The 8,480-nt window shown below is 36.6% G+C and overlaps 1 pseudogene across 1 annotated transcript; it reads right to left on the reverse strand.

Annotated features, from left to right (window-relative positions):
• Nucleotides 1-726: 726 nt before the first annotated feature.
• Nucleotides 727-2,437, reverse strand: LOC104596071 (putative ribose-5-phosphate isomerase 2 pseudogene; annotated as a pseudogene). Its single transcript, XR_016083519.1, has one exon. The product of XR_016083519.1 is annotated as a putative ribose-5-phosphate isomerase 2 pseudogene (transcript).
• Nucleotides 2,438-8,480: the final 6,043 nt, after the last annotated feature.

Raw genomic sequence — 8,480 nt, forward strand, 5'->3', positions numbered from 1 at the left:
ACCACAATGTTCTTCTAAACAAGGAGGACCAATAAAACTTCAACAGGAAGATTATTAAGAGAGAAATGAAATACTTCTTGGTCAGTAAAGAAAGAGTAGAATTACAGTTTGGGGTACCATAGAAAGAGAGGCCAAGATCAACTGTTATAATGACTGATAACGGAAAAGAATTCACCAAAAAATAAGTCATGGAATAACTATTGCTGCAACTGCATTGCAAGTAACACATTATCTGGAGCAGTGTCTTCAGGCTTCCACCTTCTAGGGGATTCTTACACAAGCACTTAAGTAGTCTATAACACAGACCTTTTTTTCTTGTTCTTCAAAACTCAAAAGTAAAAGAAAGAAGAGGTATACTCTAAATGACACTTATAAACAATGCTATGGGCTAGAAACAAAATGAACTAAAAAGCAGCTTACTGCCTCATTGGACAAGGAAAGAGAAGAGCATGGCCTTTTACAGGAATACTTCAAGCTATAGTGGAGGCACATGAATACTGATAATTCCTCAGAACAATTTGATCTTGTTTGTTTAACTCCAATTATGGAAATTAAATAAATTTTGCATAAAGAATACCCAAAAGAAAAAGAAATCCAAAGAAAGGCGTTTGATCAACTAGAGCTTCCAAGTATATGATAGTTGTTTATATGGTGAAAATGCTAAGTCACTCAATTTGAGCAGAAAAATGGTTTCCTGTTACACATCCATGCTAATAACAAAACAGATCAAACAGAATACAAAATTGATCCATTATATAATCAGCAAAAAGAATAGGAACATGCTGTAAGTCCCAAGACAAAATTTCTGGTGAAAAGAAGACAGCTGAAACATAGAAAGCCACATCTTCCCACCATTCAATAGGACTTCCCATCCTCAGCATGTCCAACAACTTAAGTCCTAAGACCTGAACAAAATACAGAGGATGGACAGACACCCCGGTACTTATTTCAATTGATACTGGGAAAAATAACACCCAACCCCCCAATTACAGTAATGGCAAAATCAAAATTTTCTGAAAAAACATTTTTTTGTTAGCTAAGTTGTAATCTCTTTTGATCAGTAAACTACCTTCTCCCCTCCTCCATGCCCTCTCTACTTGTTCTTCACTGTGACTCCAAGCTTTCCAGCAACAATAACGGTGGTAGCCATGTCAAGAAACATTCCATGCTCGATAACCCCGGCCAGTCGCAGAATTGAATCGCTAGCAACCTTCAAATCCCCGATATCCTTCTTGAAATACAAATCCACAATATAATTAGCATTGTCCGTAACAAATGGTTTGCCGTTTTCGCCGCAAGTCCTGAGCTTGGCAACACAACTAGCATACTCAAACAAGCTCTGCAGACGATCGGCCGTAAATTTCCAGCAGAAAGGTACAATCTCGACCGGAACAGCTAGGCCGCTACCTCCCAAATGATCAACTAGCTTTGACTCGTCGACAATAACAACGAACTTCCGACAAGCGCCCTCGACCATCTTTTCCCTGAGCAAAGACCCACCTCGGCCTTTGACGAGATTGAGATGTGGGTCGACCTCATCGGCTCCATCAATCGCAAGATCAAGAACCGGATGCTCATTGAGGTCGGAGAGAGGAATCCCCAACGAAATCGCCTGCTCTTCGGTCTTCTTCGAGGTGGGTATCCCAATAATATTCTTGAGTTTCCCCTGTTGCAGAAGCTCACCAATCCGGTTCACGGCAAACCACGCCGTCGAACCGGTTCCCAGCCCCAAAACCATTCCGGACTCGACATACTCGATGGCTTTATAAGCAGCAATCTTTTTCAGCTCGTCCTGAGTCAAAATCACCGGAGGAACAGAAGGAGAAGGAGAAACCGCCGCCGCAGACGAAGACTTAACAATGACGGCTTTCTCCATCGTGGATTTCTCGGAACAGATGAAATGAGGGGGAAAAGCAATCGCCATACCACTAAATATAGGCGACAAAGTTAATGCTCCTAGGGTTTTGAATAGACGACTCTCTTTAGTCATTACGTCTCGATAAGAATAGATTACATAAAAAACAAAAGAAAGCTCGCATCTTTAGATATCAACCTCCATTACTCTGTCTGCGAGGAAAGAAGAAACTGGGGTTTATAATGGGTGGAGAAAGAGAATATGAGAAACGCAGGAATCAAATGGGTTTACAGGAGATTATTTATAGAGGGAAGGCAGGGAAAGAAGGAGATAAAGGCAACAGAGGGATGTGAATCGTGAACCACTCCTTTATTATTCGAAAAGAGAAAGAGGAGATTTGGGGAGGGGGAGGGGGAGGGGAGAATAAAAAACAAAAAGAAGGAAATTTTGAACTAAGACGACATTATTGGACGATTGTTATCTCTTTTGATGCAGAATATCGAGGGAAAAGAGAGAAGGGGGACAAATGGTGTTTTGTGAGAGGCTTCATTTGTCTGTTGCCAACTTGCCATCATGGAATTTTTAGGGTTCTTTCATCTTTTCCAGAAAGAAAAAGGATTTCTGTGAAGTCAAGAGTAAAAAAACGAAAGAGCTCTAAACCCTATCCAGAAAGATTAATTTTTAATTTGTAATAATAATTTAACTATAAGTCTTAACTAGCCCGGTCCAAAAACTAATTTGGCTTCAGTGAGAGAAGCCCATGCTCGCACTGTTCCAACAGCCTCTTGTAAAGGTTGTTTTGCTCTGACCGAAGCCGGATTCAGACAGACAGTGACATGGGAGTCATGGACATGACAACCGGGAAATCGCATTTTCTCACAAAAATGGGTGACGGGATCTGTTCCTCACAAATGAGCGCCTTACAGATACATCCACCGTGCATTAAGAATATCTCTCGTAAATAATAATTAATAAATACGAGAGATATTGTCAAAGTATGATAGGATGTATATGTGAGGCGTCTTTGAAGCGCCAGGTGTGAAAAGCAGATCTGATTTCCAAAAATGGTCCCTACATCGAACTCTGATAGATAATGACATGGAGTCATGAACTTGACAACCGGGAAATCGCATTTTCTCACAAAAATGGTCTCTACACTCACCTCCGTCTTGCAGCCGTGTAGTGAAAATATTTCCTCATAAAAAATCATTAGTATGCAGATATTCGGTATGTGCGGCTGCATGGACTATGAGGTGGGTGTGAGGACAACTTTTGTAAGGAGTTGGAGACTCAAACGTCAAAAGGGCCAGGCTGCGAGGGGCATCCAAACTCCTAATCCCTACATCCTTCAATTCAGGTGAAGGTCCGATTCAATCCAGTTACAACTGGTGTCAATAAAGTATGGGTTTGATATATCTTGCATTTATTTATTAAACGTTTGTATTTAATTTGTTTATAAAATTGAGAAAAGTAATAACAAAATTATTTATTAAAACAAATAAACTATTATTCCTTGGGGGAAGTGCTAAAATGAAAGCTTTATCTAATGGTAAGTGTGTACATAAATCAAAAGTTGCTTTTATAATTCTCTATGCATACATATCATCACGATGGGCCTAATGCTCATCTGTGTACGCCTCGTTGACTTAGTGAGATTCAAAGTTGTCTGTGTAGCGCTGTGGTGTCATGCGGCAGTCCTATTGTGTCACATGTTGTTAGGCCAACGAAGGGCCAAAGCTGCCCTCATCAGCACCTATGTGGCAACATTTATTGAAAAAACGCCGATGGTTCCAAACACCGCCAAAGTCTTTATAATGGGACCCACATTAAGGGTAAATTGTTGAAACCTTTAGTGAACTTTCTGATATGCATAATTGCAAGTAAAACCCTTTTGCCAGAATCCTCTAAAAGGAGGCATGAAACTGTTCAAAATACCCATCAAATCTCTTTCTTAAATTGATTTGTTTTCCAAATTTATCCTTCATATCAATCTCAAATGTAAAACTGTAATTTTAAATTCTCAAATTTTTATTGTTTATAGAATTTGTATTATTTTTTTTTCTATAAAAACCAGCCTCAATAGTAATTGCATGGCTATTTTGGACATTTTGTACCTCTTGTTAGAGGATTCTAAAAGAGACTAAGAGAAGGTCTACTTATATCTGTGTCAAAAAGTTTTAAGGAAGGGTGAATGCAATTATCAAACTTTCAGAAAAAGTTTTCGGTAATAATTAGAAATTCCAGGGGAGGTTTCAATAATTTATCGTTCATTTAAACTAGTAAATTGAATTAGAAAGATTAATATTGAATCCCACATGTGGATTTTAAAATTAGCCCTTTATTTCTAAGAAATTAAGTTTACAAATCCATTTTGTTTGGTGAGAATGAATAATTAGGCACCAACAATTTTACAACAGATATGTCATTAAATGGATAAATAGGGTTAGTGTATGATGATGATGATATTGCTACGAAAACTTAACTATGACAACACCATCCCTTTTCATGTCACGAAAGAGGGGTTCCTGTTCCATGAATGGATAGCACCTTTGTTGGAAGCGTCTTCCAACTTCCATGACGTTCATTTTATTCATAATATCTAGAGGTGTAAATCAGGCCGCCGCCCGTAGCCTAGCACAAACTTGGACCGCTCCAGCATGACGGCTCGCAGGTCATGTCAAGTACGACACAATCATGTAGGCCATGCTAGGCCTGGGATTTTAGATCCACGGGCTGGTACAACACGACACAATCGAGCCCGCAGGCCGATCACCCAATACGGCCTGACACGACCCATATATATTGTTTATACATATTTTATATAATATTATATAAATTATAATTATACAATAATATATAATATATAATATATTAATAAAACAACTAACTTTTTAATTTTATTATACTAATTTATTTAATTATTGTATATATAAGTAATTGTATCTACACAATTCATATAAAATTAAAATTTTAAATTTTTTGATAATTTTTTTTTAAATAAATAGCTTTGGCCCGATGCACGGCCAAACCTGGCCCAAGGCTCGATCCATGGACCAACCCATCTCACGGCACAGCACGGCATGACATCAGTCCGATGCACGGCCCAACCTGAACTATGAGCCACACCGGACCGACCCCAAATTTTTCACTAAGGAGGGCGGTACGGCCCACTTTACACCTATAACTATATCCCATATGTGATGCTCAGGACTCAGGAGGACCAAGGCCCCATCTAGACATCCATTTTCTTCTCTTTATTTCTCATCAGCTTTTGGTAGGCAAGGATTTTGTCGGATGCATAGGCTATAATCACATGTTGTGTTAGAATTGATTAGATTTTCAAGCCCGGTGTGGTCAGGAATTTGTTAAATGTTCTATGGCCGGGATGTAGCCATGTAGGGGTGGCTGCCGGTTGGCTCTATGCAAAATTCCTTTAACAGTTTTTCCTCTTTTATTTACTACCAAACCAAATACAACATTTATTTTTGGATTTGGATTTGGACACGGCGTCGGGTTTGTCTATTGTAGGAGCCTCCACTCATTTGTGTGCAATTTAAAGAAATGGAAGGAAAAATAAAAGTCCACAAATTGATGTGGAATTTTGAATTATTTTAAGGGTTTGATTATGATGCCGAAAAAACTTGTTATCAAATTTGTGCATGTACGCAAGGGGTGTTTTAATTGGTTAAATCCCTTTCGATATCATACCGTTCCAGCAGCATAGATTTTTCTTTCTCCTACTGATTAATCAAACAAAACCAAAATTTAAATCCATTCTATTTTGAAACCCAAATGCATTCAGAGGCTCAACACTTCCATTTTTTTGTAACTTGATGGGTGGTGGTTCCAATTGTTTTTCAACTATGAAGTGAGCCCCAATTATTTTGGATGCTTTCACCCCACAACGCAAATTTTATTGACCAAGGTGTTCATGCTGTTTTATACATGGTTTTTAAAACTGATCGGTGACCGAATCAGTCAGGGGTCTGGTTATCAGTTCGAATAATTCAATCGTTTGACCCAAACGGTTGGCCCATTCTGACAAAAAAAATAAAAAAAAATTAAAAATTTTGAAAAACACTCAAAACCGTTCGAACGGTTCGAATGGTTAAATGGTCGGTTTAGCAGTTTGTTGACCAAAATTAACAGTTTTGAGGAAAAACGAAACCGGTCAGGCGAATGGTTAACCATCTGGCCCGGTTTTGAAAACCATGGTTTTATATACAAAGCGCCCTCAATTAAGGGCCCAATTTGGGGAGCTAAGCTGAAGATTCAGTTCCCATTGGGAGGGCTTTAATGCAATAGATTTTATTTTGGCATTTATGAGCTTAGAAACCCAAAAAGTCATTAAATAATGTTAAAAAAAATCTAGAAAGTCCAAAATAGGTTACATAAGCCAAAAAAATGGCTCTATCAATGCAGCTCAATCAATGCAAAAGTCCTCCCAAACAGGCTTTCAACTATGCTGGTTCAACTGCTTTGGATCAACCACTTCGGATAATCTACTCAAAGAGTTTGATTTGAACAACCCTTCAAATCCTGATTTATCGTCAATTTAATCTCTTTGGATTTTTCACCAAAACATGGCTTATAATAGGTTGTTTGTATGGGTCTATCTAGGGGTGAGCATTATTCGGTTAAAACTGAAAAACTGAATTGAAAATTTTGGGTTTGATTTTTTCGATTTTTGGTTATTTAGGTTTTGTAAAATTTCGGTTTTCAGGTTTAAAAATTTGGTTAACCGAAAAAACTGAATTAACCAAACTTTATTATCTATAATATATATATTAATAAATAATACATATATAATATGTTTAAAATATATTATATTATGTATTAAAATATATAGTTTATTATATACATAGTATAATATATATTAAAAATATATTATATATTAAAATATACACTATAATATATATTAAAATATAATATTAAAATTCGGTTTTAACCGAAATATTTGATTCAATTTTTAATCGAATAAACCGTTTACTCACCCCTAGGTCCATCTAAAAAAACTGTAGCATAAGTCTTCCCAACCATGACTTATAAAACTTAGCTAAAATATCAAATTTCTCTCCACTAATCAAAGCACCTTTAACTTCCAATGTCTTTTACTTGAATCCCACATGGTATAATGACAAGAAACTATTGTAGTATTAGGAGTTAGCCTTTGTCTTGGACTGGTAAAGGCATCGATGCTAGTGTACGTTACCCACATATCATTTTATAAGCACTCCATTTTAAATTTAAACCATTTGTAACTTTCCATTTAAAACTGACTTTTCATTTCAGTTTTCAAAATTAAACAAATTTAAATTTGCATCGGTGTGTCAATCATTGCATGCATTCATTTACGTCTTCACTCTTGCATTTTCATTGACTATTGGCGAATTGGAAGATTATTACACTTCATTTGATTCAGGCCGTGTTTGGTATTGATGGTGCCGTTTTTTGAGAAAATGGTGTCATGTAGGTGCCACATCAGAAAAAGCGGTGTTTCAAAAATCAGCTGTTTGTTTGATACCAATTAAAAAAAAAACATTGCTCCAGATAACACTTTGAAAATCGGAAAAGTGTGATATAAAAAAAATACCAAATTTAATGTTTTATCAAAAAACAACCCATTATTGTCGGCATTACAATAATACCATCTTGAACGTTAAATAATATAAATTAATACTAAAAACGATTCGACAATATTAATATCAAATAAAATCAATATTATTTTTCCAAAAAATAATAACTTATTCATCCAAAGAAAGAAAAACTCTATTTAAGAACATTGTTATAGACACGCCCCAACCTCTAAATCCTCCATCTTATTCATTTACTATTATGTCTTCATGCACTTTACATTAACATCTTATTCATTTACTATAAGTTAAATCTCTTATAATATTCTTAAAATATATTTTATTCACTAAAAGACAAAACAATAGTTTGCTGTAATCTAAATCACATATACCCATGTCAGAATTGGACCAGGTTCAGACATAACGTACCATGCGACATTATTTATATATATCAAGTCGGATCCAAATCTTATCCATTCCATTGAGTGCTCAAATTAATATCATTTGATGTCATTTTCCAATCATCCACATTCATTTTAAGCATGACTCATGACTTGCACTACCCAAGAGCTGCACAAATCATGCACGTACGAACCAATGAAGCAAGTAAATGAGGTCATATCGCTTTATTCAATGAATGTAAAGCTGGATTACGGCTTTGTGTTGCAAATGCCAATCGGGGTTTTAGTCGTTGAGTCCACCCTTAGGGCGGAGTTAGGATTTTTAGGGGTGGAGTGAATCCTGCCCGTGAATTAATGTAAAATATATGGGCAGGATGCTGTTTATAAGGGGGTTATTAGTAGATTATGAATGGATTGCAATTTAGATTTTTAAGGGGATTGTAGTCCAAAAATTCCATTAAAAGGAGAATGGCAGTTCAGCCCAAGGTCAAAATTTGTAGGCCAAAGTACAATTGAGATAGGTGCCAGTTCGGAATTGATGTCAATTCATGGCGGGCATTGGTGTATAGAGTAGGGGTTTTTGACATTTTGGATGTTTATAGATCTGTAGTGGAATTCAGAAATCTGCATTGGGCCTATCCGTACTTCTCC

The sequence above is a fragment of the Nelumbo nucifera genome, chromosome 3, assembly GCF_055504915.1.
Source record: "Nelumbo nucifera cultivar China Antique chromosome 3, China Antique-T2T, whole genome shotgun sequence".
NCBI lineage: Eukaryota > Viridiplantae > Streptophyta > Magnoliopsida > Proteales > Nelumbonaceae > Nelumbo > Nelumbo nucifera.